The sequence below is a fragment of the Lucilia cuprina genome, chromosome 3 (genome assembly GCF_022045245.1).
Source record: "Lucilia cuprina isolate Lc7/37 chromosome 3, ASM2204524v1, whole genome shotgun sequence".
NCBI classification, from domain to species: domain Eukaryota; kingdom Metazoa; phylum Arthropoda; class Insecta; order Diptera; family Calliphoridae; genus Lucilia; species Lucilia cuprina.
In genome coordinates this window covers 42,944,701-42,972,695 of record NC_060951.1, presented here as the reverse complement: position 1 = coordinate 42,972,695, position 27,995 = coordinate 42,944,701, and the positions used below count along the sequence as shown (strand labels likewise).

The 27,995-nt window shown below is 27.2% G+C and overlaps 1 long non-coding RNA gene across 1 annotated transcript in view; it reads right to left on the bottom strand.

The window, feature by feature from the left end:
* LOC124419128 overlaps positions 1 to 27,995 on the bottom strand; it is a 154,156-nt gene that overhangs the window by 62,314 nt on the left and 63,847 nt on the right. The window contains exon 3 of the long non-coding RNA XR_006940422.1: positions 3,894 to 3,935. This is a non-coding gene — a long non-coding RNA (uncharacterized LOC124419128). The remainder of the gene's footprint in view (positions 1 to 3,893; positions 3,936 to 27,995) is intronic.

Here is a 27,995-nt window from a genome sequence, read left to right as displayed (position 1 = left end):
TGCTAAATATTACTTTATGTCTGAAGCACCTTTCAATAAAGCTAATAATATCTAAAGCTGTACATAAGCCTTTCATCTGACATCATTAAAATGTTTTGTATTTTAAAATAAACATACTTGTTCCATTATATATCTTATTTATTTCAAACATATTGATTTCAGAAAATTTTTTTTTGTTATGTCTTCACATTTGTCTTGCTTCATTTAACAAGATAAAAATATTGTAATCTTAATAATAATTTTATCTTCAATTGTTTGTATATATATAGTTTTGTATTTTGTGTTTTTTCTTATTGTTGTTTTTTCAGGAATTTTCTTATATAATCCTCTATAATGGCAGTAGAAAATCTTGTATAAACTGTTAAGGTTGTATGTGCAAATGTTTAAGGAAAATACGTTTTGCAAACATAAAATAATATTATTCAACAGCATTGAACAGCATGCTGTCTAAATGGCATAGAGACAAAATCAAAAAATCAGAAAATATTTAAATTTTTAAAGCAGAGCTGGCTTGTGTACAATATTAGGTAGTCCACACAGTTTGTTAGATACACTAGTACGTATGATTATTTCATAATACATTTTTAAAACACATACGCCCCATAATATACAACTACGATGATTTTACTCTTTAATTATAAATAACACAGGACAATTTCTAACATGGCGTACCAAAGTTAGTTCCCATCATGTTAAACAAATTGAAAAAAATATAAAATATCATTCAATACTAGCAAAGAAAATCTTTTAAAATTTCGCACATTATTAAATAAACCAATTGTGTTTTCCCAGCTAAAGAGAATACAAAAAAAAAAACACAATAAAATCAAGAACACAAACGAGTCAACATAAACATTTATGTTTCGTAATTTGCTTTTTGTTTCTTTTACAAACAATCACATAAAATAATATGCACCATTTAGTATAAATACCCGGCAATATAAATTCCAGAAAATAGAACAAATTTAACACATAAAAAGACTAAATTAAATTAATGTTTTTAATAATAAAAACAACACTTCAATTCTTAGATATGTTTTATAACAGGGTTATGAAAAACGATTAAGCATAAGCAATGTCAAATCTTATTTGGCGGAAAAATAAATCATAACAATATAATATTGGGGATGAAATGTGGATAGTTATAGTTCTGTTCTAGTTCTGTTCTAGTTCTGTTCTAGTTCTGTTCTAGTTCTGTTCTAGTTCTGTTCTAGTTCTGTTCTAGTTCTGTTCTAGTTCTGTTCTAGTTCTGTTCTAGTTCTGTTCTAGTTCCGTTCCAGTTCTGTTCTAGTTCTGTTCTAGTTCTGTTCTAGTTCTGTTCTAGTTCTGTTCTAGTTCTGTTCTAGTTCTGTTCTAGTTCTGTTCTAGTTCTGTTCTAGTTCTGTTCTAGTTCTGTTCTAGTTCTGTTCTAGTTCTGTTCTAGTTCTGTTCTAGTTCTGTTCTAGTTCTGTTCTAGTTCTGTTCTAGTTCTGTTCTAGTTCTGTTCTAGTTCTGTTCTAGTTCTGTTCTAGTTCTGTTCTAGTTCTGTTCTAGTTCTGTTCTAGTTCTGTTCTAGTTCTGTTCTAGTTCTGTTCTAGTTCTGTTCTAGTTCTGTTCTAGTTCTGTTCTAGTTCTGTTCTAGTTCTGTTCTAGTTCTGTTCTAGTTCTGTTCTAGTTCTGTTCTAGTTCTGTTCTAGTTCTGTTCTAGTTCTGTTCTAGTTCTGTTCTAGTTCTGTTCTAGTTCTGTTCTAGTTCTGTTCTAGTTCTGTTCTAGTTCTGTTCTAGTTCTGTTCTAGTTCTGTTCTAGTTCTGTTCTAGTTCTGTTCTAGTTCTGTTCTAGTTCTGTTCTAGTTCTGTTCTAGTTCTGTTCTAGTTCTGTTCTAGTTCTGTTCTAGTTCTGTTCTAGTTCTGTTCTAGTTCTGTTCTAGTTCTGTTCTAGTTCTGTTCTAGTTCTGTTCTAGTTCTGTTCTAGTTCTGTTCTGTTCTAGTTCTGTTCTAGTTCTGTTCTAGTTCTGTTCTAGTTCTGTTCTAGTTCTGTTCTAGTTCTGTTCTAGTTCTGTTCTAGTTCTGTTCTAGTTCTGTTCTAGTTCTGTTCTAGTTCTGTTCTAGTTCTGTTCTAGTTCTGTTCTAGTTCTGTTCTAGTTCTGTTCTAGTTCTGTTCTAGTTCTGTTCTAGTTTCTGTTCTAGTTCTGTTCTAGTTCTGTTCTAGTTCTGTTCTAGTTCTGTTCTAGTTCTGTTCTAGTTCTGTTCTAGTTCTGTTCTAGTTCTGTTCTTGTTCTGTTCTAGTTCTGTTCTAGTTCTGTTCTAGTTCTGTTCTAGTTCTGTTCTAGTTCTGTTCTAGTTCTGTTCTAGTTCTGTTCTAGTTCTGTTCTAGTTCTGTTCTAGTTCTGTTCTAGTACTGTTCTAGTTCTGTTCTAGTTCTGTTCTAGTTCTGTTCTAGTTCTGTTCTAGTTCTGTTCTAGTTCTGTTGTAGTTCTGTTCTAGATCTGTTCTAGTTCTGTTCTAGTTATGTTCTAGTTCTGTTCTTCCTTAGCCGATTTGGTGACTTTCGTACAGGCAGTCTGATATTCTTAAAGCAAATATACACAAGTACTATTAACATACTATCATCATTTGTAATGCTGATTAACGAAATAATTTTGGTATGATGAAAAGATATTAATAAAATTGATATACACATTAAAAGTGGTGTGTTTAAATATTTTATATGTATTTTGACACAGTACTGAAAATAAGTTTTTGCAAAAAAAAGGATGGAAAACTTTTGCACCTGCTGTTGGCTTACGTCAATACGATTTACTCCTTTGCCATTTAGAGGAATGCGCTTAGAAAAATTAGGGAATGCATTTTTGGTTTGATTAAGCATTAAAAATATTACAAATTATTAATTTGTCACATTTGACTAAGGGTGTCAGACTGAGTTTCATAGTTTCGATCACCAAGTTTTAATTGTGTATTAGAAGGCTAATAAATTAATAACATATTTGTTGTTATCGATGCTAATTATTTTACTACAACTTATGTAAAGATTTAATTTTATTTACGATTGAATTCTAGCATCAATCTTACACAAATTAAAAATTAATTCATAAAATAGTAGAATTTATATCAGTTCTAATTTATTCCTTTTCATCTTAAACACCATGTGCTTGAAACGAGAGCACATGTATAGATCCTACAAAATACATGAATTTCTGTTTGTATTTTGAATGTATTATTTATATATTATACCGTTGTTATTTCGTCATCTTATTTTCTTTTCTGAAATTCGTGCTGCTTAAACAGCACTGGCTGGTGCAATAACCAATAACAAAAGCAGCAGCAACAGTAACTGAAGTATAGTCTTTTTTCTATGTTGAAATGTTAGTTGTCGTATTAGCGTCAGCTGTTCAAACTAAGGATATTCATCTATTCATTCGTTCATTCATCCTTCTACTCTATACCTCTATACAATTATTTCAATTGCTCTATATCTTCTCTAGGGTGTATGAGGGTGTATGTGTGATTGTTTGCATATTTATTTTAGTCATACAAATATAGATTCATTTTATTTAATATTTGAAATCTTTAGCAGAGAAAAATGCAAATACACAAACGTATTTGGTATAGTAAAATTTTTCTGTTTGTATTGCTGTTATTCCTTTTGATTGACTTTAGCATTTTTAGTATTCCTAGTAGTATACAAATCATGATAATATTATTTAAATATAAAATTTATTTTTTAAAAGTGTGATCAAGGTTTGTTTTCTTCACTTATGCTTTATATATATATTTTTTTCCTTTTTGCAAATGCAACACAAAATTTATACAAAAGACATTTTATTTTGAATTTGAATTTGAATATATTTGGAACATAAAAATACTTTAGAGATTTTTTATTTGAAATGTTTTTAAAGGGAAATTTAAGAACTTACCATTGCAATTGTTTTTGGGCAGCATAACAAAATCTATTAATTCTGAAAATAAAAGAAGGGAGAAATTGTTTTAAGCTAAAGACAGAAAACACGCAAAAATGTTTAGATAATTTTAAACTAGTTAATTATTTTTGGAGTATTTTATTTTTACTATAAAGACAATTTTTTATACCAAAAGTTGGTACTTTAATCTAATTTATTTTATCTTATTGTACCTTTTTCAAAATACTTTTAAAAACTGTCATTAAAAGAAAGGGTTTAATTCATATTTCTTAAAATAGTAAACAGCATCACGACATATTTTCAAGTCAAATTTCTTTGCGCTATATAAGAAGACATTTAGAAGGCAGTTTAATGCCAAAACTTTGATAAAGGATTCAAGCCAAAAACGGTTTTTTAGTAAATAAGTAAACTGTTTGGATATTTAAATGATTTTAAACAAAAGAGGGTCTTGTTTTCATTTTTAATTTATAAAGGAAAAAATTTTTTTTAAAACAGGGATAAAAATAACGTGGGTTTATTTCCTGTGTATGTTCGGTCAGCAGTTAACACTTAATCAATGTCAGAGGATAGTGTTAATATAAAAAGTTGATGTTGTTTTGTAGATTATTAATTTTTTTGGTGAATTTTTGTTTTTGCAGTACATATTGTTATTAAAATTTTTCATGTGTAAATAACGAAGGTACAACTAAATATATGTATGTTCATGTCGCTCATTTAGTATAAGAATGTCATAATCCAAAAAATAAGAAAAACGTTTCGAGAAAATTGACTTCGAATCTTTCATTATTTTTCAATTAACTTTTCAACAAAACAAGGCATTTAAAAAGTTAAACCAGTATTTTCTGAAGGGGAATTTATATGGGGGATAGGATCATGTATGGTTTTAGAGTGATTTTGGCCCATACAAAACTTATTTATGTCGAATTTCTTCGCTGTCTTCTTATTTCTGAGCCAGTAATAAGCGTTAAAGTAATTTTATGAAGGGGACCTAATAGGGGGAGTAGGGTCAATTAGAAACCAATATTCAAGTAAGTTAGTTCAGAGATTTTATTTTATATAAAACTTTTTTATGTCGAATTTCATTACCATACTCCAGTAATAGGTTTTCAATAAAGAACCGATGCTCACAAAAGTTAGTAGAGAGATTCTATGTCATAGCCCTATTGGTCCCTATTGTTATATTAGCAGATGGACGGACGGATATAGCTAGATCGTATTAGAATGTAATTGAGACCATACAATTTTTCATCTACACAGAGTTTACAATGTAAGTAAGTAACCAAATAACTAATAACAAACTAAACATTTACAGCCCTGACAAACTAGGCCTCAAATTTTTGCGATGTTTTTGCATTATAGAATCAATTTTAATATTTCAGAATAGCGACATGTGGATTTATTTTGCAAAGACGCATATAGATTTTGTTTGTCGATATCCATAGTTTTATAATAGTTTTTTTTATTAAATAAGAATTTGGTTACAGACCAGTGTTTATTTACGCCTAAATAAGAATAATTATCATTGCTCCGTTAACATCTGCTATACGCATTAGTTGTCATTCGAACTTTAAAAAAAATCCCTAAATCACACATCCATGAAATACATACATATATAAATATTTATTGAAATACCAAATAACTTCGAAAATATGCATTTTCACCACAAAGAGTTGTATGAAATTTCCAACTATGTATGTATATATGTATATCAATTACATGCATCTGCACATGTTTGCATAAGTATTTATCACCGAAAACCAACAGATGCGAATGAGTGCATCAATAGAACTCAAAATTTTCTGTAAATTAATGTTAACAACGGTAGCCATAACTACCGTTTAACTTGTTACCCCGCAAAAGTACCAGCATCAGTTGGATTAATTATGATAATTTGGAAAATATTTTATGAATTTTGTAGATTATTTTTATTTTTCTTGCCAGATATTTTTACATAATTTCCAACAGGTTTTGCACCTTCTGAACCTATAATAAATCCATCATAATGATTTGCAAACACATCATATGGTAAATATAGTTTTTATAGTTTTTATAATTTTTAATAAATTCATACTCACATAAACACACACACATACAGACGCAAAGATCGGCACATGTGCTTTCATATGGATAATAATGGTAAAAATAATGCATATTGCACTTATATACTTTAATACATAAATTCACGTACTTAAGGATGAATGTATGTATATCCTTTTAGATACATACATGCATTATGTGTTTTTATGTTTAACTACACATAAAAACCAATGCATCATTTACTAAACACTTCTTGTTTGGATTCTGTGGGTATGCACAGTGATCTGAAGGTTGATTGCATTTACAGTAATGTTGATGTTGAAAGCACAGCATCGAAATAAAATTTTTCCTACTACAAATTAAATGAATATAACTCATAAAATTTCTACTAATTTCTTTGCCATAGCTGTATATTTTGTATAAAATTATATTTTATCAACTGTTTTATAATAACTGCCAACAGCAACGACCATCGTCACCACAACTATACCATTACTACACACACACACACTAAATATCATGTGTAGGTATGTCTGTCCATAATATTATACATATTATTATGGAAATACGCAAAAAATATAAAGTCACAACACGTCATTCATAAATTCACAAATATGTATGTGTGCATTTTGCTGTAGCAATGTATGTGTATAAACATTCACGTACATACTAAATTATGTACGAGTAAAACATGAATGATATCTGTTCCCAATTTGTTTGTTCAATGCACACATAATAACGTGGAAGCTGACGCTTGCAACTGGTAGTACTACCGTAGCTCCTGCTGTTAATGTCTCTTAGTTGTTGCTACTACCTATTACCACTTTGGCATACTGCATTGTAGCATATTATTGTTGAGATATTCAAATGTCTGAATATTCATTAAAATTGTATAAACATGTTGAAAATGATGACTTTTTATTTTTTAATATTTTGTTCATAAACTTTCTCCTCAATCTTCCCTTTTCTTCTGCATTTATAAATTTGTGCAGAACTTTAAAAATTTTCCGCGAAATTTTGAACGAGCTAGAAACAATACTTTTCACATATTAATTAAATAAAAAAGAGAAAAATCATAAGCTATCTACATTTTTATTAAATTTAATCATTTTGTTAGATAATGCAATTTTTAAATCACAAGAGTGTTGAGATAGTGATCAGTTTGAAATACTTTAAGGTCTAGTTCAGTTCTAGTTCAGTTCTAGTTCAGTTCTAGTTCAGTTCTAGTTCAGTTCTAGTTCCGTTCTAGTTCAGTTCTAGTTCAGTTCTAGTTCAGTTCTAGTTCAGTTCTAGTTCAGTTCTAGTTCAGTTCTAGTTCAGTTCTAGTTCAGTTCTAGTTCAGTTCTAGTTCAGTTCTAGTTCAGTTCTGGTTCAGTTCTAGTTCAGCTCTAGTTTAGTTCTAGTTCAGTTATAGATCAGAACTAAACTAGTACTAGTTCTATACAACTTATATAACATTATTAAAAGCAGAGATTTGCCTTTTTTTCATTTTAAACCAAAAAATTACCTTTGGGACATATATTGCCTTTGCCTCCCTTCTTCGCACAATTAAGCACAATTGTGACTACTTTATAACAATTATCTTCTAAAGCTCATGCAAGTAATAGCTATTAATAATTCAAACTTTAAAATTTACCACCCAATTAGCGTACATAAAACGTGTGGTATTAAGCGTGAACTGTTAAGGGTCATAAGCTCAAGATTTCATAAGAAGTTAAATTCTTCCAACCTTTCTCCCCCTAAACATAAAAAAATGCGGGTAAGTATGTAAATCATATTTATATTCGTAATTATAATTTATATTTTAATTCCCATCATTTCACATTATAAATAAAATGCTTATGACAACTTGCCACAATACCACCAACAGCAACCACTTGTTTAGAGGGAGATACAAAAAACTCGTCATAAAAATAATATATATAAAAATATTTAAATTGTTTTTGTGTTTTATATTTTGCAGGAGAATATAAGTAAGATAATTTTGTGAAGTATGCCCGAGCTGTAGATTCCCTACATTATTTGTAGTTATATACATAAAATGTTTCAGTAAGAAATAAATGTGTGGATAAGATAAATCTAGAGTTAGTTAAGTAAATATTTCTGAAGTAATTTCTTGTTTTTGAGTGAAATTCCTAGTGTACATTTTTGGGAGTTACAAACATAATGATAATTCAAGAATGTCATCGCCCTCTCTGTACGAAAACTTTAAAAACAACAAATATAATCTCTCATAGTTTGTGACTGTTTTAGTAAATTTATTTTGTCACACATGCATACCATCTCTACACATTTGTACTTTACGGTGTTTTTATTATTTTCGTCATTGTTGTTGCTACATATATATTTTTGTATATAAAATACATCTTATACATGTATTTTTGTATCTACATGTATATGTATTTATTAAAATATTCTCACATGCAAATTTCTACGTGTAAGTGTTGTTTTTTAATAAAACTTTTTCCATGGATATGTACGTGTATGTATGGTTAGTATATAGTTATTTATAAATGTATGTGGGTGCGTTTGTCTGTTTATGAATCTAGATAAACTAACTGAAGTGCTGTTTTGGTAAGTGCTGACAACCATAAAGAAAGACACTCAGCCACCAAATAAACTAACATACTAGAAATATTTCACTGTTCTACTTATATTGTTATTTTGTTTTAATATTTTTCTTTGACTCGCTTCTTTAGTGCTTTTGTTTTAACAAATTTGTTTGTTGTCACTAAGTATTATCAACGGAAACAGTTAACGAAATAAAGAAATAAGTAAAGGAATATTATATAATGTGTTATTATATGTACTTTTTAGCAACCTACAGTGAGAAATGTTAATTTTTTTAGAGGGGTTGATTTGTTTTTAATACAGTTTTTTTTACCAGACCAGACATACCTTGAGGGATTTCATTAATTTTCTATATTAAAGTTAATTTATCAAGTTGTTTACGAAAAACTTTTTTTGTTATTCGGTTTATTTTTATAAATAAACCTAAATAAGCTTTAATGTCATTGAGGCTGTGATTTAATAATTAATGATAATTATTTTAAAAGCACTTCATATTTTGTAATAAGCATTTATATAAACTCAAATAATTCCAGAATTGTTTAATGGTGTTTAATATATACATTTTACTTTAAAAGGTTGATCGTATTTCTTACGTAAAAGTAAAAGAGTATTTACCAAACGTATGATACATATTTATCACATCTATATTTACATATTACTCATACGTCAATTTACATAATATTCATATGTTAATACATACATATAATTGCTTAAATTAGTAGTTTTTGGCTATAATTAGATTAGACATTCATCAAAAATCTTAATTTTCAGGAAAAATCAAAAAATTTTAAAAATTTCATATTTAAGAAATTCTATAAAAAAATTAATTCGTAAACAAACTGTAAAGTGGGAATTTTCAAAAATATTTTTAAATATTCATAAAATGTCTTGATTTAAAAAAAAAATCAATATATTAATAAAATTGTTAAAAAAATCTCAAATGATTTTACGCACCAATTTTGTATTTTAATCGTTCACTATTTTGATTTTTACTGTAAATTTATTACCAAAACAAGTGTGAATGTATAGTCGGGAGTAGCCGACCATATGATTCCCTACACCAGTCAGTATGTATGTTAAAAATGGGAATTATTTAATTTTTTTTTTGCAAAAAAAGAGATATTTTACAAGAGGGAAGAGAAAGTCAAAGGGGAGTGGGCAAAATATAGCCCTATCCTTATAAATGTTGGTAGGGGGAGTTAAGTCTACATCAATATTTTTTATATAGAATTTAAAAGTGTCATTAGTGTTTGTAAGTGAATTTTGACCTTTAAGTCATTTTCTGAAGGGGAGTTTGTATGGGGGCTAGGGTCAAATGAAGCCCAATCATTATAAAAATAGGTAGTGTCATTTAAAGTTCCATAAAACTAAGTTTTCTCGATTTTTGTTGACTTAATATATCATTTAAAATAAGTATAAGCCCAAAGGCCCTATTTGGGGGGTACGGTTGTATGGAAGCTAGTTGTAATAATACACCGATATTAAACATTTACAATAGGCTTCGTCCTTGGGCCAAAAAAGCGTGTGACGGACGGACGGATGGACATAGTTTAATCGACTCAGAAAATGATTCTAAGCCGATTAGTATACTTTAAGGTGGATATAGGACGAATATTTTTGTATGTTACAAACATCAGCACAAATCCAATATACCCTCCCCAATAAAGTGGTGTAGGGTATAAATATATATTCTACACAGAAGAGTGCTATTTTAAGTTTTGTGTACTCCGTAAATAAATAGCTATTTAAATTTAAAGAGGTAAGAGTTGTATATTCGGCTGCGTCGAATTTTATATACATTTCACGATGAGTTTTAAAAATCAAAAAATACCAATTGTAAAACGGAAGTACGTGTTCATATAAAAGACAAATATTGTCAGTCTTAGATCATAATAATACCAAAAATTCCTGCAGATTAACATAGGCCTCTTAATGTTGCATGTTTCAAGGTTACATATTAAAACAATTTAAAAAGTGCCCTTTGCAGAAGGAAATAGTTAAAAAAAAAACTCCGAGCTCTATATACTTAATTTAGTATTTCTAGGTTCAAGAAAATTCAATTTTTAGAAGAACAAAAAAATATCAAACGTCCGCTGTTATAGCTTCTCACATACTACGGGCTCCACTTGCATAGTTTTAGTTTTAGGTATAATCTTAAAAAAAAATTAAAAGGTTACTTTTGAAGATCGAACAAGTTCCAAAAAGTCCCCTTTTATAGAAAATTCACAAAGAACATTTTAAAGAACGAAAATGTACTAAAAAGTTTTCTTTTATACGTTCGCACTTAATCCGAGCACGACATACTTAATTACATGTTTCTAGCCAATAACAACATGCTGCATCAGTCTTTACATTCATCACTGTTCTTTCTTTGTTTTGTTTGCTGATTTCATCAAACATACAGACGACACCGCAATCTTAAAGGACTCGGAATATGTATATATAGCATATATGATCAGTAAACTTTTTTTATAAAAAACATGTAAGAAATTATAGTCGGGCGAAGCTGACCATTTAATACCCTACACTTGTTACAAGAAGTAAAATGTGATTGAGTTTTCATAATAAAAGAACTAAGTTGAGTTATTGTTGAATAAAACTGTGCACATTTAAGTCAAATTTCGAAATTATCTCAAAAATTGCGACCTATTGTATGCTTACATGATTTACAAGCCCTATTCGAAAGTTTCGTTGTATGCGGGCAAGGTGAAATAATGGACTGATCTTAACCATTTTCGTCCCTGGTACAATTGAAGATTATGTACCAAATTTCATTGAATTATCTTTAAAAATCGGACTTGTAGTTCGATTGCAAATTTAACATGGACGGACAGACAGACATACATACATACATACATACATACATACATACATACATACATACATACATACATACATACAGACAGACATACAGATAGATAGACAGACAGACGGAAGGACGGACGCACATAGCTATATATACCAATATTATTGTGCGTTACAAACATCAGTACAAACCAAATATACTCTCCCCACTAAAGTGGTGTAAATGAAATGACAAACTTTTCTTAGGAAGTTTAAAGGAATAAGGACAAGTAATAATGTATAGTTGTGTATGGTGGATAATATTATGCCGAATATTAAAAATTTCAAAAAATTTAATTATTTATTTAAGTTGTTTTTTTGAACTTATTTCAATAATTTATTGACAAACAAAAATGATTTTCTGGAGGAGATTTTATATGGTGCCAAGCTTAAAGATGGGTCTATCGTTCAAACTTTTAGTAGAGGCATTCAGGTTTACATTGAATTTATTTATGTAATATTTTAAGTTGAAACCAGATAATACGAGAAATATTGACCTTCATTTAAGGAAGGAGATATTTAGGGAGTCCAGGGATAAATAAAAACCGATCAATACAAAAAATCGGTTGAATCATTTAGACTTACATATATAGAAGTAAATTTTTTCGATTTTTATAGCAATAAAATGTTAAGACCAAAAGCTATGTTGGGGTTTTATTTATATGGGAGGTAGATCATTTTCAACTAGCATTCTTTTTGGAGTCAAGAAGACTACATACCAAATTTTATTAAATTATCTAGAACATTGGGACCCACAGACGCTTGGACAGACAGACTCAGACCTTAACAATTGATATACTGTATAGGGTATAATAAATATACGTTTACAGCAACAATAAAAATAAAGCTTTACCTAACAATTATTGTGTAATATTGAAAATTTTTTACGGAAATCCTATAAAGAAATAATAAAAAATAAGGATATTAAACAGCTTAAGGTAAATATGAAGCTTTTAGAAACTTTTTACTCAATAATACTCTAAAATAAAGGAAAAAAAAATAATATTAAAAAATTATTGACCGTAACAAGTATCTCACAGTATTTATTAAATAATATTATTTAAATTATCAAGTGTTTATTTCTCTGGATTTCAATATAACATCGATATTTATTTTATTTAGCATTTCTTATTTCGTTTATTATAAGGTATGCTGCACTTTTATATTTTTTGTTCTGTAAATTTTCTAACAAAAACTTTTCTCATTTTTCGTTTATTTTTTTCCTTTTTTTATTTTGTCAATAAATGTCTTGTTGGTGGCTAAAATATCTTTAGGAAGCGTAAAAGTATCAGCGTTGCAGGAAAAGTGAGGGTATACGTAATAATAATAATAACAAAACTTTATTTTATCCTTAAAGTTTAGTATTTTTTTTATATTTTTTCTCGAAGATGATTTTGTTTACTTTTGTACAAGTATATTTTTATTTTTGCCTTTAAGGACGAACGAATAAATTTTCCAATATTAAAGATTTTATAGATTGTTGGCATTTTAGCTGTATTACTAATATATTTTTTTATTATTTATATTTTCTTAGTATTATATTGATATTATATTTATTGTTGTTGTTATTTATTATTAGATAAGTTTATGTAACTTTTTTTGAGAAGTTTGAGTTGATAAGTAGCAAGTTGAAAGTTTGTCATAATAATCAGTATAAACATATTTTTATATATAATATTACAATTTTTTTAATTACAAAAATTATAATTCATAAGTTAAAGTAAGAAAAAAAAAAAGAAATGTTAATGAGAAAAATAAGACTCAGAAATGTTTAATAATATTTCATTTCAAGGTATTGGAAATAATTAGTAATTATAATATTTCATTACAAAAGTTTGAAGGTTTTTCAATAAAGTTAATTTTTTTTTAATTAAAAACTGCAGGGTTTGAGTATACATTTATCACTATAATACAATAGATTTAAATCTATTAAGAAACTACAGCCTTAGAATTAATTAAAAAAGCTATGTTTTTCACTTTTTTAAAACCATTTCCAGAGTTAAACAAATCATTCATCTTAAATACTCAGCAGAAAAAAGGGCAAAAAACCATTAATTTCAAAACTGTCTCCAAAACTTTTGTGTAACCAATTAATACCCTCCACAAGAAGAAACAAAAATAATTTGTTTTTAGGAAATTCCCATAAAAAGTTTTTAACATTTTACATTGTTGATCATATTTAATAATACATTTCATGTAAATGTAATATGATTATTAATAACTACCTTTTTCTTTTCAAAACATACATACATACCAAAAGACATTTACAAAAACCCAAAACTATATGTCTCTGAAAAATATAAAAAAACAAAAATGCTTTAGAAAACTTGACATGTTTTTAGCCTCAGAAATTTTGCAATTCTTTCATTTTTGTTTTTTTTTTTTTTTGTAACAAACTGAAAAGGGTTTCACAATATAACCAAACGAAAACAAATGGTTACAACAAATCAACTTCAAGGACATTATATTCTATGCAAAACAATCCTTTTTGTGAATAAATTCTCACACATACATTCCACTTATACATATTTACTCTATATTTATGCATAGAAATTTTTATAGTATTATCAACTAGAAAAGAAATTGTTTGAAATCAAAACAATTTTCTTTTTATTTTTATTTTATTTCAATATGAACAATTTTAATGCAACCAAAAAAACCACACCATATACTTTAGACATGTTTATAGTCAAATGAACTGTGGTGGGTTGAGTGAATTTTTCTTTTCGAAAAACATGAAAGTTTAAGTAATGTAAACATTTTTTGATAATAATTAAATTAAAACTAGTTAGGGTGTGTATAAAAGTTTGTATCTTATTTAGAACAGCTATGAATAAATTTTAAGTACTTTGAGGAAAGTGGTCCAATTAATTTTTTCAGAACTTGTGTTATGTCATAAACATATTTTGGCAATTGCTGCATAAAAATAATATTAAAGATTAAGATTAAAAAAATGCGAAAAACTAAAGCAAAAAAGTGGAAAATATGATCTAGAAACTCGAAAATATGTCGTAAATATGCTACAAAAGTCAAATTATGCTCTTAAGGTCAAAATATGCAGAAATATGTGGTGCGTCGTATGGACTCATGGATAATATTTTTAAACGTTTCAGACAAACTTAATAATTTTGGCATCGATTTGTTAGAGCATATTTTTGCATATTTTGACCATAGGAGCATATACAAGACATATATTCTAGTTTTTAGAATATATTTTACTCTTGACATCACTTTAGTGATAAGGGTATATTGGGTTTGTGCTGATGTTTGTAACGTACAATAATACCAATACAATCGGCTCAAAATCATTTTCTAAGTCGATTTAGCTGTGTCCGTCCGTCTGTCCGACCGTCCATGTAAACCTTGTAATCAAACTACAGGGCGCAATTTTGGTGATAATTTAATGAAATATGCCACATGATCTTCTATGGTACCGTAGACGTAGCCTATTGAAAATGGTTAACATCGGTTCATTATTTCACCTAGCCCCCATACAACTGAACTCGCAAATAGGGCTTTTAAGTTCATAATTATGTTAAATATACTCGTATCTCGAAAGAAACTGCAAAACCTAGTTCTAGTCTTATTTTAATTTTACTTAAACATCCACAGTTTTATTATTCTTATGACTTAAGTATATCTGAGCAAGGTACAATTCAACTTAAATGCTTCATTATGAAAACTAAATCACATTTTATTTGTATACAGGTGTAGGTTATTTGTTGGTCGGCTTCGCCCGACTATTTTTGCTTTAGTTTTTCATATTTGTTTAATCTTAATATTTAATCTTATTTTTTTATTAAATTAAAAAAATTTATTTTATTTTTTTATTTTCCTTTGTAAAACTTGAACAGCAAAAATACAGTAGTCCCATAAAACCAATTATTTTAGATTTCATGAGAACAATCCTTTTGAATCATTTAAAAATTTCTCCTATTTGGATTATGTAATTACAAATTTGCAGTTTTAGGAAAAATTACATAAATTATTGGAGTACATGATCAATTCAGTTACTTCCAAAGCTATTCTGCTATAAACATCATTGTAGTACATTATCTATTTTAAAGTCCTATGTAATGGAGGCATGTTTCATGTTTACTTTTTTGAGTACAATATGTTCATAACCTGCATTACATAAGACCATGTTGCGGATCACAATTTTAGCAAGGAAGTGAGTAGTTTAGGGATTACTGTGATGTAATGCATGGATGAATAATGTGATCCTAACAATGTTAAATAGAGTAGATTTTTCCCATATATAGAATTTTTGTATTAGTTTTGAATCAGTCCTAGTCTTTTGAGAAGTTCTCTTTACAAGTATTTGCGGAGTAGACACAAATATGGTCGGGCAGGGCCATATGATTAAATATTTTTTTTTCAATTGTAGCCTAGGTTTATATTGACAGTTATTAGAGTATTCAAACGATTAATCGTCGATGGGTTAATCGATTATTTTTTTACGAATAATCGTTCGAATAAATGAAAATTGTCAAATTTCAAATAACGAATAAACCGAATAATTTCTATCAATTAACCGATTAAGAAAAACTCACTATTTAGCAGTAAAATTACTATATATTTTCTACATAATTGAATATTTTTATTATAAATTTTCTTCTTTTCTTAATAATTTTTCTAAAATAAAGAAAAGTTATTTGATGATTTTTGAAAAGAAATCATGGAAATAATTATACATGAAAGTGATTCTGTGTCCATTGGTATACCTTAATTTGGGTATACGAGCAATATTTTTGTGAGTTTAAAACATCAGCACAAACGCATAATATTCCTATACCAATGGTGTAGGGTGAGTGTTAGTTTTAAATATATATTTTTTAAGAAATATTTAATTTTTAGAAAAAAAATATATTTTTTAGTAAAATAACGAGTTTTTGTGAATCATCTACTTTTTAGTTTCAAAATTAAAGATCTAATTTAATCTGGATTTTACAAGACGAATAGTTATCAGAAATTTCCCTTTTATACATTTTTATCCATTGTGTGTATGTGTGTGAATATTCCAAAAAATTCACAACTTCATTATATAAAAAATAAAAATGTAGTAGTACTTATAAATAAGAATGTAAAGTACCAGAAATTTCTCTTTAATAAATTTTCATTCAATCAGTATGCTGTGTATTTAATTTTGAACCTAATTCGATATTCTTAAAGATGTCTGATTTTATGGTCCTAGGTTCAATAATTTGAAGAATCAAAAAGGTACCACTTGAAAAAAGAAAAAGTTTCCTTTAATACATTTTCATTTACTCAGGCTTAATAATTTATAAAATCAAAAAGTTACTATTTAAGTGAAGAAAAAGTACCAACAATTTCCATTCAATCAGTTAGCTGCGTATTCAATTTTAAATTTAGTTCAAGATTCTAAAAGCATTGTCGGATCCACATTAGTATAAATCTGATTATTTAGGATAAAAAGTAGGCGGACTTGCAGAAGGGGGCGTGGCAACTCTCATATTAATAAAATACATAAATTCGTTTATCTTGGAAACTATTAGAGTTAAAAGCTTCAAATTTTGCACGAAGAACTTTAGCATCCATGTAAATATTTTGGGTAATAAATTAGCGGACCAATGGGGCTGAGCGGCACCTCCCATATGAATTAAATACAACAAACAAACTAACTATCTAAATAAGAGAAAGTGCTAAGAAGTCCCCTTTAATAGATTTTCATTTAATCGTTCGTTTTTGAACCTAATCCAATATTTTGTAAGATTCAAAAAGTAATTGCTAAAGAACAAAAAAAATTTACAAAAAAAAATTTTTCTATAGATTTTGATTTACTTAATACTCTGAATGTTTAATTTTATTATTCCAGTTTTTACCATTATAGATAATTGAAAAAGTACCTTTTAAAGAACAAAAAATTAGGAAGGTTCACATTAACTCCAGGGTCTACATACATAATTTTCCTTTTCTAGGTTGAATGTGATAAAAAATTCAAAAAGACTAAGAACGAAGTTAAAAAAATATCATTGGTGTATGTGTATGAATGTTGTTGTTGTAGCCAAATATTTTTAATAATATTTTTATCTTAAAAAGATAAAAAAATTAAATTTGTTCATTCCTTTTAATACTCTTCAAACCACTGTTCATTTAAACATATAAAATATGAACCCAAAAATTACATTCAAATTACATGCATTTTTTACTCACACACAAATACATACATAAAAAATATTTCGAAAAAAATATAACCAAAAAAGACGGGGTTTCCTCCTAAAGCACCAAAATAATACAAATTTTACATTAAAATATATTAAGAGTTTAACAAGAAGACTAGATCTATAAGGGAATGATATAAAATAAGCACATAAACCAGTACAGATATTATCAAAGGAAACATAGAATTTATTCACACACTCATACAACTATTTATATTTCTTTGCAATTTTCTACTACAAAAGGCAGAGTAATATTATTTTTCTTTTTCTTATTTTTTTATAATTTTTTTTCCTTTTCTTATAACATCCGCCAAAAGCAAGCAGGAAAAAAGAAAACAGCGAAAAACTTTCATGTTCAAACTTTTTGCAAATAAATAAGAAAAAAAAAACTAAAAGTGGAAACCGGAAAAAAGAATGAAATCTAAAATATATTTGTTAAAAAGCATTTACATAAAATAAGTGTGTGATTGTAACAACAAAAATATAATCGTAACAACAACTATATAACTTTCAAGTATTTTAAATTGTATGACACAAAGTTTAATCTGAACCAAAAGAATATTAGTGACATCTAAACAAAAACAAGGTATAAAATTTATAACCGCTAAATATGGAATAAAGAAATAGAAAGCCGGGTTCGTTTACTAAAATTCTTTTGAAAGAAAAATTTTTGTAGTTGCCACTACCGCTGCTGTCGTTTCCCATTACATACTATATGAACCTTAAGAAAGTCATTTATCATTTTTATCTGACTTTAACTTGAAGTGCACATAGACTAACACATAGTTACATACAATTACAGTTAACACACACACATATATATATAAATTTATTTTTTCATTTATTTCTTACATAAAAAACATCACATAGTTTATTCCTAGAATTTCTTTACCATTTCAAAAAAAGTATAATTCCCTTTACACAGAATATTGATATAAGATTGATATTTATTCTTGTTCTGACCTAGATTTATGTTTGTTTTTAAAAGAAGAAAGTGACAAACATGTTAAACAGATAAAATGTTAAAATAAATGAGATTAAGTAAAAGCCAGACTGGACAAAAAAAAAAAAAAAAAACACAAAATTATAAATATTAAAATAATATTTAAAAATCATTAAAATATATATTCAATTATTATTGAAGTGAATGACAGGTGGCAATGATTTTCCAATATTATGCTCTTTTTTATATTTAACAACAAGAAGAATTGGCCCATTTGATTCTGTTAGAAAAATTAATTTATTAAAAGTAAGCTTAACTTTATTTGAAAAGGATTTGCTAATAAGAATGCAATTGCGTAAGATAATGCTAAATAAATTTTTATATGTATTCAACAAGCCGATGATTACATAAATGCTATCCAATAGTGCTAATCTTAATGCAGATTTAAACGAAATCGCAAGACGAAAAAAAATGTTGTCATTATGGAGTTGGGTCCAAAAATCAGATGACAATTAAAAACGACTGAGATTTTTTAGAAAATATTTATAAAATCTAAAAAAGTACCAGAATGTTTCTGCAAAATTAAAAAGAATCAATCAGTTCAACAAATAAGTTCACTTTTATCATTTCGAACAGATTTCTAATCATTCAGTACTCTGAATGTTTAACTTTTTGTTTCTACACATTATACCAACTTGACACTAAAGTGCTTATAATTTTTCAATAATATCCGTGAGCTTAAAGTTTAGATTTCCATAACGAGTTGTTGCAATACTGACAACGTTGCGTTTTCAATATAACATGTCAACATTACATTACATGTTACGTACGTATACACTTTGGCAACGGATGTTATTGAAATAATATAAACTGGTACCGAATTAACTACCAGTCGTGTATATTTTTTCCCCTCATCGTACGTTTAATAATATTGAAAATTTTTCAAAATATAAACGAAAATTCTTATCTCGAAGTATCTTGGTACAAAAAGCATTCGTGGCAAATTGATTTTTCTGATGAAATTGTATAATTAGTAATCCTGTTGGGTTCAGACAATAAGATCGGTCAATAACAGTGGATTAAAGTTTACAATTTTTCCTAAACTACTAGTATACAACGATTTTGCTCGTGAAACCTATATGAATTTATTTATTTAGGCCGTCTTAGTCCAGAAAAATGCGTAATAGTGATTCGTAAAACCCCCATACAAGTAGACATCCCAAAAAACAATCATAACTGATTTAAAAATGCAAGTATAGCGCAGAAATTCTAAGACTTACAGTGGTTGAAAAACAATGAAAACTTTTTCAATTACTTTAGAAACGGTTGAAATTCTAAACTTATTACTGATATATTATTAATAATTATTATTAATTTTTATTGATGTCTGATGTATTTACCAAAATTAATAAAAAAAACAAAAACATAATTAATTAAATTCAGAAAAAAGAAAACCAAATAACTATTATTTATTTTGATGCTACTAACAAAAGATTGGAAACTTTTGATTCTTACTAAAAAAATATGCAAAATAATTATGTAAAAAGCATATTTACTTCTATTTCAAGGTATTCCTCATTTTGGTAATTTTGTAATTTTTTTTTTAATTTATTTCCAAAATTAATTGTTTATGTCATTTATTTAAATGGCTGGTTTCCTATTTAAAAAGCAAAATATGAAACGATTTTAATACTTCTTTTAATTAGCCGATAGCCTATGTTGCTAGTGCTTTAACTTTAAGATTTATTATAATTTTAATTGTAATGATATCTAAATAAATAAATACTTCTTTTAAATTTTACCTAATATTTGTTGATCTGTGATTAATATTTAATGGATAAATCAACACTTTCAAAAAATATTAAAAAATTTGATAAGAAAGATTCAGTGAAAACTCAACATGTGGGTTGACGTGTCCAAATTTAATTAGAACATTTAGTTTTAGGACATTTGTAAGGCGATAGGGAAAGATAGTTGATCCGAAGAATATTAAGTTTAGCGGTGGCAAAATTATGATATAGAACTATTTTTTAGGGCAAGATATTGGTCGAATTTAATTATAAGAAGATACTATGTATAGTATAAGGTAGAGATCCATTAAAAAAACATAAAGTATTCTTCCCCTTTGGAAACTATTCCAGTAGTTTGGACATTTAATTTTCGAGTTGGAATCGAATGGTTAGACTCGAAAATTGTACCCGTTTTAAAGTGGCCTGCCTATTCACCATATATTAACTCCAGAGAAAATCTATGAAAATAGTAGTTCTAAGATATGGACTCAAAAATTGTCCTTTTAGGTCTAATTGAAAGGACGATTTTTAGGATGCGATTATAAGGAAATGGCGTCATGAAATAACTCCCCACGAAATAACTCTCCAAAAAAAAAAGAAATAACTCCCTAAAAATTTGTTCAGAAAGCAAAAACAACGAAATTTGGGGATTTAATTCGTTTTTTGGGGCATTATTTCACATTCGAAATGGGGAGTTATTTCATTATGAAATAATTCCTCAAAATTCAAAAATGAAATAAATTCCTAAAATATTTTTGGAATTTATTTCACACGAAATAAAATAATATATGTCTGATAGCCGGCCTTCGGCCGGGCGCAAGGGTTTTATCCTCTGGGGTACATTGGGCACCGGCTTCGCTAAGAATACACACTCCCTGTATCAAGAGTGTTCAGCCTTAGGCCGGCTATTTAGGAAATCTTTACTAAGCGAAGCCGGTGTTGGTCATATCATAGAGAGGTAAGTCCTTGCGTCCGGCCGTAGGCCGGCTATTTAGGATATATTTATTAAGCGAAGCCGTTTTTGGACATCCCATAGAGTAGAAAGTCCTTGCGCCCTGCCACAGGCCGGCTATTAAGGGAATTTTTATTAAGCGATTAAACTGAAATGTATTAAACATTGAAGTCCTACTCGAAAGTATGAGCGACCTACTTTTTTTAGAAATGTCACTAAAACTAAAATAATTCGTTATTTTTAAATGGGAACTTATTTCATTTTAAAATTACGGATTTGTTTCGTATGAAATAAATCCCCAAAAATGGGGTGTTATTTCATTTTAATTTCGGAAGTTATTTCATTTCATTTGGGCTTTTTTTATTTATTTCATAATGAAACAAGTCCCCAAATTTGAGGACTTATTTCATTTTTGTTTTAGGGAGTTATTTCGTGGGGAGTTATTTCATGACGCCTAAGGAAATAGCTAAATTTTTCAAATGAATTTTTTTTATCCAATTATTGTTTCAATGCATATCCGATGTCATGCAGCAATATGAAGTAAAAGAAACTGAACTATATTCTGAGTTTCTGAAAAGTTCTGACCAATTCTGTTAAGATAATTCCAAAGTTTCCATTGTTTTGTCAGTAACAGAAAACCAAATACTTTAATCTTGTTCTATTTTTTTTTTTTTAATTTAATTAATTATATTCATGAGATGTTGTTAATTTGGGCATATAAGGATACATATATGTATCCTTATATACCCACATATATATAAAAAAATTCTAAAGATGAAAATAAATTTTTGTATTAAAGTTTTGTGTTTTGAGTCCGTTTGTGAAAATTTAGAAAAAGTTTCCATTGTTTTTTTTTTGTCACCCACTGTATATTAGCTTAATTCACTATACTAAGCTAAATGAGGATCAATCCATAATTGACCGTATCCCTCTCATATAGTACCCCCCAAAAAATACTTTAATGCTTATTATTGGCTTAAAACTATGAGTTTAGAGTTGAAATTAGATATAAGTAAATTTCTTATAAGGATCGATCCATAATTAACAATACAACCCAACCTTTGTGTTGTGTAAACTTTTTTGAAAGAATTTTTTATATGTTTTTCAATTGGTTATAACTTCATCACGATCGATTTTTAAAATTGGTCTGAAATTTTACATTTACACTTTTTCCTAAAGATGTGCTCCACATATTAACAGAAAAGTTTATTTTTGCCAACATCGCGTATGAGTGATATTATTTAAAGAAAATACTTTAATGTATTAATACTTTATATTTAAATTAAAAAAAAAAAATAACAAAAATTTGTTATTGAAGTAATAAAAATCATGGCAAACCCAAAACACACAAAATGTTACATTAAAAGTCGGGCAAGTAAATAAAACAAATCAAGCGAACTTCGTAAAAGATACACATTTTGTTTCTCAAATTAATGGATATTACTTTTAACACTTAATTCTTAATCTATGAGCTTTTTAGAGTATACTTAAAAACAATTAATTGAAAGTACATTTTTCTTAATCCCAAATCTCTTTAATTTATTACAATTCACTTTTAACCAATTAAAAAGGAAAATATAGCGGCATTAGGGAGGCCATAACAAACTAAAAATTAAGTAATTTCTTTAAAATCCTTTAAAGGTTAACAAAAAATGCTGAAGAAATTTAAATATCTGATTTTTTAAGCAACTACTTATATATAACATTTAAATAATTTTAACTTCATTTTGCTAGCTCTATTCTAATATACATTTTCACTTTAAAAAATCCTCAATCTATGCAATTTTAATTATTTACATTTGTCGGCAAAAACTACATGAATACAAATAAAAAGCATGAAAATAGCAAAAGGAAATGTAGACCAAACCCAAAAAGGAGAAGATAAAAAAATAATAAAGAAATTTCAGGGTACAATGTTTATAGAGAGAGAAAAAAAGGAAAAAAAACAACAACTATAAAAAAGTGAATATTTAGCAATTTTAGCTTAATTACTTTTTAATTAAATTGCACACAGCTAATGTGTATGTATGTAACAAAATACTGATTATACCTTTAGTTTTTTTTCCTTTAAATTTTTGTTCTTTACCCATTTTGTATTTAATTTTTTCTTAAAAATAAACAGTAATAAAGCTTAATAGTTTATTTTTCTGTGCTTCTGTGTAAATTAAAAAAACAAACATAGAAAAGGACAGTATAAATATTAGAATGGTTTTATTAGAAAAGAAAATAAAATATTTTATATAAAATTTAAGTTATGGCTCTATTTAGTAAGGCTGCAGTAATATTAAATAAATATAAAAAATAAAAAAAAACTTTCAAAATGTTCTTTGTTAAAATTTACATCATTACAAATCAAATCTTATATTTTATATTAGGTTTAAGGCAGCCACCCTACTACATACTTATCTATACATATTTGGTTATGTGCACATTAAACAACACTATAAACAAACACAGACATACAATATTTTTACTTTTTTTCTTTCATAAAAAAAGTGAAATAAAAAGATACACCATTTTATTGGTCACTTTAAGGATTTTATTAAGAAAATATCGCACAAATAGTTAATTGAATTAAAAGTTTATTTCAAGTCTAGACAAAATAATAAAAATAAAATGAGACCTTATTTAATTGGCGGTTCTTACAAAAAGGATATTTAACATGTTTATACTTTTTATTTTATTAAAATAATATTAAATAGTAAATACTTTAATTGAAATAGAATTGTATTAGGCAACCTTAAATAATAATAATTTTGTTTTACGTAAATATAAAATTCTATTGTTCACAATAGGTGTTGTTCGTATTTCGTAATTTTTTTTTGTTTCAAAAAATTTCTTTAAAAAAATTTGTATGACATACAACGCTACAATGATACGACATCGATTGTGAATTGGCCATATGAAAATTGTATTTATTTCAATTAAATATTTTTATATTTTATTTTCTTGGAAAACAAGAAAATGTAATTTATTGTCTTTTGATTATTTAATTTTTTGTCTTACAAAAAATTTACCATATTACACCGTCTGACAAAAAAAGAAAAATATCATTTAATACGAACCAAATGATATATGTCTAAAACTATAGATTTAATCGAGAAAACTCGCGTTTTGAGTTTTATGTTATCCTGCTTTTTAAAGGTCTTCGAAAGGTCTAAAAAGTACATTTTTTATAAAATATTTTAAAATATCTCTACTAATTAATGTTCATCAATTTTGATGTCAAGACAACAAGAAGATTTAAAAAATATTTTGGATCAGGGATAAGAAATGGAAGAAAATTTAACAAATATTTTGGATCAGGGATAGCAAATGAAAAATTGAAATTGTACAAAATCACATTTTAAAGTTTGCCTTTCTGATTAGATTGTACCAGATCTGTATTTTTTTAATTTATATTAATGTATGTTAGACAATTACCTGATTCAGAAATACTTTAATCATTTAGCTCAAAGCAATTAAAAACTATGTATTAGACAAATTAAAAGTTAAGTCCATTTAGTCAATAGACCAATATAATGTCTATTCTATGGACTAGAGCACAGTCTATCTATGGACTAGAGAAGGCGTGAATCCACGGTGTGGGGAAAAGTGAGAATTTAAAAAAAAACGAAAATTCTCCCTCCCATGTAAGTCCGCGTCTGATTTATAGAGTTGGAAAATTATATTTTGGAAATTACAAATGGAATAACAAACATTTATAACCTCATGAAAGTGAAGGGTATAAACGAGTTTTTATACCCTACAGTAGGAAAGGTATATAGGGTTTGAGCTGACGTTTGTAGCGCACAATAATATTGTTCCTACTCCCACCTACTCCCAGGTCCATGTAAACTTAGAAATCAAACTACAGGTCGCAGTTTTGAAGATAAAGAAGCCTATTGAATATCGGTCCATTAATCCACCTAGTCTCCATATAATTGAACCCCCCAATAGAGCTTGTAAACCTTGTAAACTACAGGTCACAATTTCGGGTCATAATTCAATGATTTAGCACATGATCTCCTATGGTACCGCAGCAAAGCCTATTTAAAATGGTTAAAAAAGGTCCATTATTTCATTATTAATCTCATAATTATGTTTAATATACTCGTATCTCGACAAAAAGCTTCAAAGCCAAGTTCTATACTAGCCTTGATGACCCTCATGACCCTTCAAAATTTGACTTAAATGTCCACAATTTCATTCAACAATAAATAGCTTACAATTTAAATTCAATTTTTTATTATAAAAAACTAAATCAGATTTTATTTTTGTAACACGTGTAGGGTATTATATGGTCGGTCTCGCCTAGCTATTATTTCCTACTTGTTTATTACTAAAATATTTTTGATAGAAAAAAAGTTTCAATTTTCAATAAAAATCTACATAACTGTAATAAATAATTACAAAAAATATATAAATATTATTTTATTTTAATAAAAACAAACGGTTTCCAACAAAAATGCAAAAAAAACATTTTTTGCAACAATTGAATTTATTTATTATTTGTTTAAATTTTTATACAGTATTTATTAGAGTTTTATTTAAATAAAAAAAACCATTAAAAATGTCACTTAAGTTTCAATTAAAACTTTTTTAAAATACTCCGGAAATGGTGTACTATCATTGAGATATAAATGAAAAAAATTAAATTTTTAGAAAAAAAACAAAATCATTCATTAGCAATTAAATAGAGAGATCCACAAGAATGTGTTTTATTATTATTTACAGTATTTTTTTCTAATATTGAAGTTTTTATTTATTTTAGACCAAAGCAAATATTTGTGATGTTATGGTTTTGTTTAGAAATAAAAACCAAATATCTACATAGAACACACAGAAATAGATGCATATACACAGAGACACACAGATGTGTATATAAAATATTGAAATAATCAAAAACTGTTAAACAAATATTTTTTTAAATACCCTTCCCTTTTTCCTAGTTGTGGGTTTATTGTCATCCCATTTTAAAGCAAATATTTTTTAAATTAAAAAACTTTTTTTGTGCAAATGCTCTGTCTAAAAAATGTTTTAAATATATTTGTAAGTTTATGTAACTATGCATTTTATGTCTCTGTGTGTATCTGTGAGTGTCTGCCCAGCTGTCTACATTCTGTGCGAAAGTTCGGTTCAATTTTAATGTGTATAACAACCATTCATGCATTTTCTGGTTTGTCAATAGTTTTTACTGCCACAATATAACACGTACATTTTTATATGAGTTTTGTTGTTTTTTCCGTTTTGTTATTTTTTTTTTGTCATACAATACCTGAAAACTATTTTAATTAATGTCAAGTGTATTGTTGTTTCTATAGTGTGGTAAAATTTGGTACTTTGAAAAGCTGATTAAAATTATTCTAAAACAGCAGCAACAAAAAAAAAAAACTAAAAACACTTATTTCATTTATATCCATTATTTGTACAATTTTAATTACTTAAATGTTTTAATATTAAAATACAAGTGGTTTTTAAAAGTAAAATTCTACTTTATTATAGTTGGCGTTATTAAAGCGATTGAATAAATAATATTTTTTTTTAGGTTTAGCCTAGATTAAAGGATCATAAAATATTTAATAGAAATCTTTATTAAGATTATTCTAATAATTTATAAAATAAATTATAATTAAAATACATTTACCATCCATCATTTTAACTGCTTCTAAAGTATGACAAAGTTTTGTCTAACACAATCCTTTACATTTACTAGTGTGTAATTTTAATTACTAGTATAACATTTTAAATAAGCTAATTTTATATAATTTGCATATGCATGAATTTAATAACTTTTGATAACATGCTAAATTATATACATACAAACCTCTATGCGTGTGTGTGTGTTTCTATGCGTTTTTATTCAAATGTTTGTATATGTTGTATATAGAAATATATTAACATAAAATTTGTGTTAAACACATACACTCTTAACCTAGATTTTCTCAATTTCTTGGCAAGAAATTTTGCCTTTGGCATCAGGCTTTCATTTCTGCCAATGAAATTCTTACATTATTCAACACTTGCTAAGCATTTTGATGCACTTCCACCAGTAATATACTAAAATGTTTTAAATTTGTATTTCTTTAAAGAAAATTTATAAAATGTATTTAAAAAGACGCATAAGACGCATTTATGAGAAAAATTTGTTTTTGGTTTTTTTTAAAGAAAATTAATTTTCCAGGAAGACAGGTATTTATTTTTTATCTTTGATTAAATGTTTATTATTTCATAAGAAACACAATTCCATGTTTCTTTTTAATATTAAAAAAATAAAAGAAATATGTATATTGAAATTATTATTAAACGTAAAAAGGACAGCGAGCTACTGCACACTTACCAATTCGTAGGAGAAAATTTCTAATATGGTCATAAACATGTAAATTAAACAGAAATATAAAACTTTTACAATATTTTTATGAATAAAATAATTCAAAACTAATGATCTGCCGTATTTGTCTTTGAAAACCTACAACACTATAATGCAGTGTTCTGATGTTTATAATGGTCAAACATAATAATAATAGTCGTTTCGATAACCATATCCGTAATTTTATACATGAGGAGTAGGGTGGGCTTTTCTTTCGGATCAACTTCTAATAGTGAAATTATATTGTATTTTTACGTCAAAAGGAAGACTGTAAAATATTAATAAAATATTTTGAGGGTGAGAACCCGTGCATCGCCGCCAAAGTTTGTAAATGGCAAAAAATTATAATGATATTAATTATTTTACCATTTTATAACAAAATCGTATTGTCTACAAAATTGTCTTTCCAAAAACATAGAAAAACTGAAAAT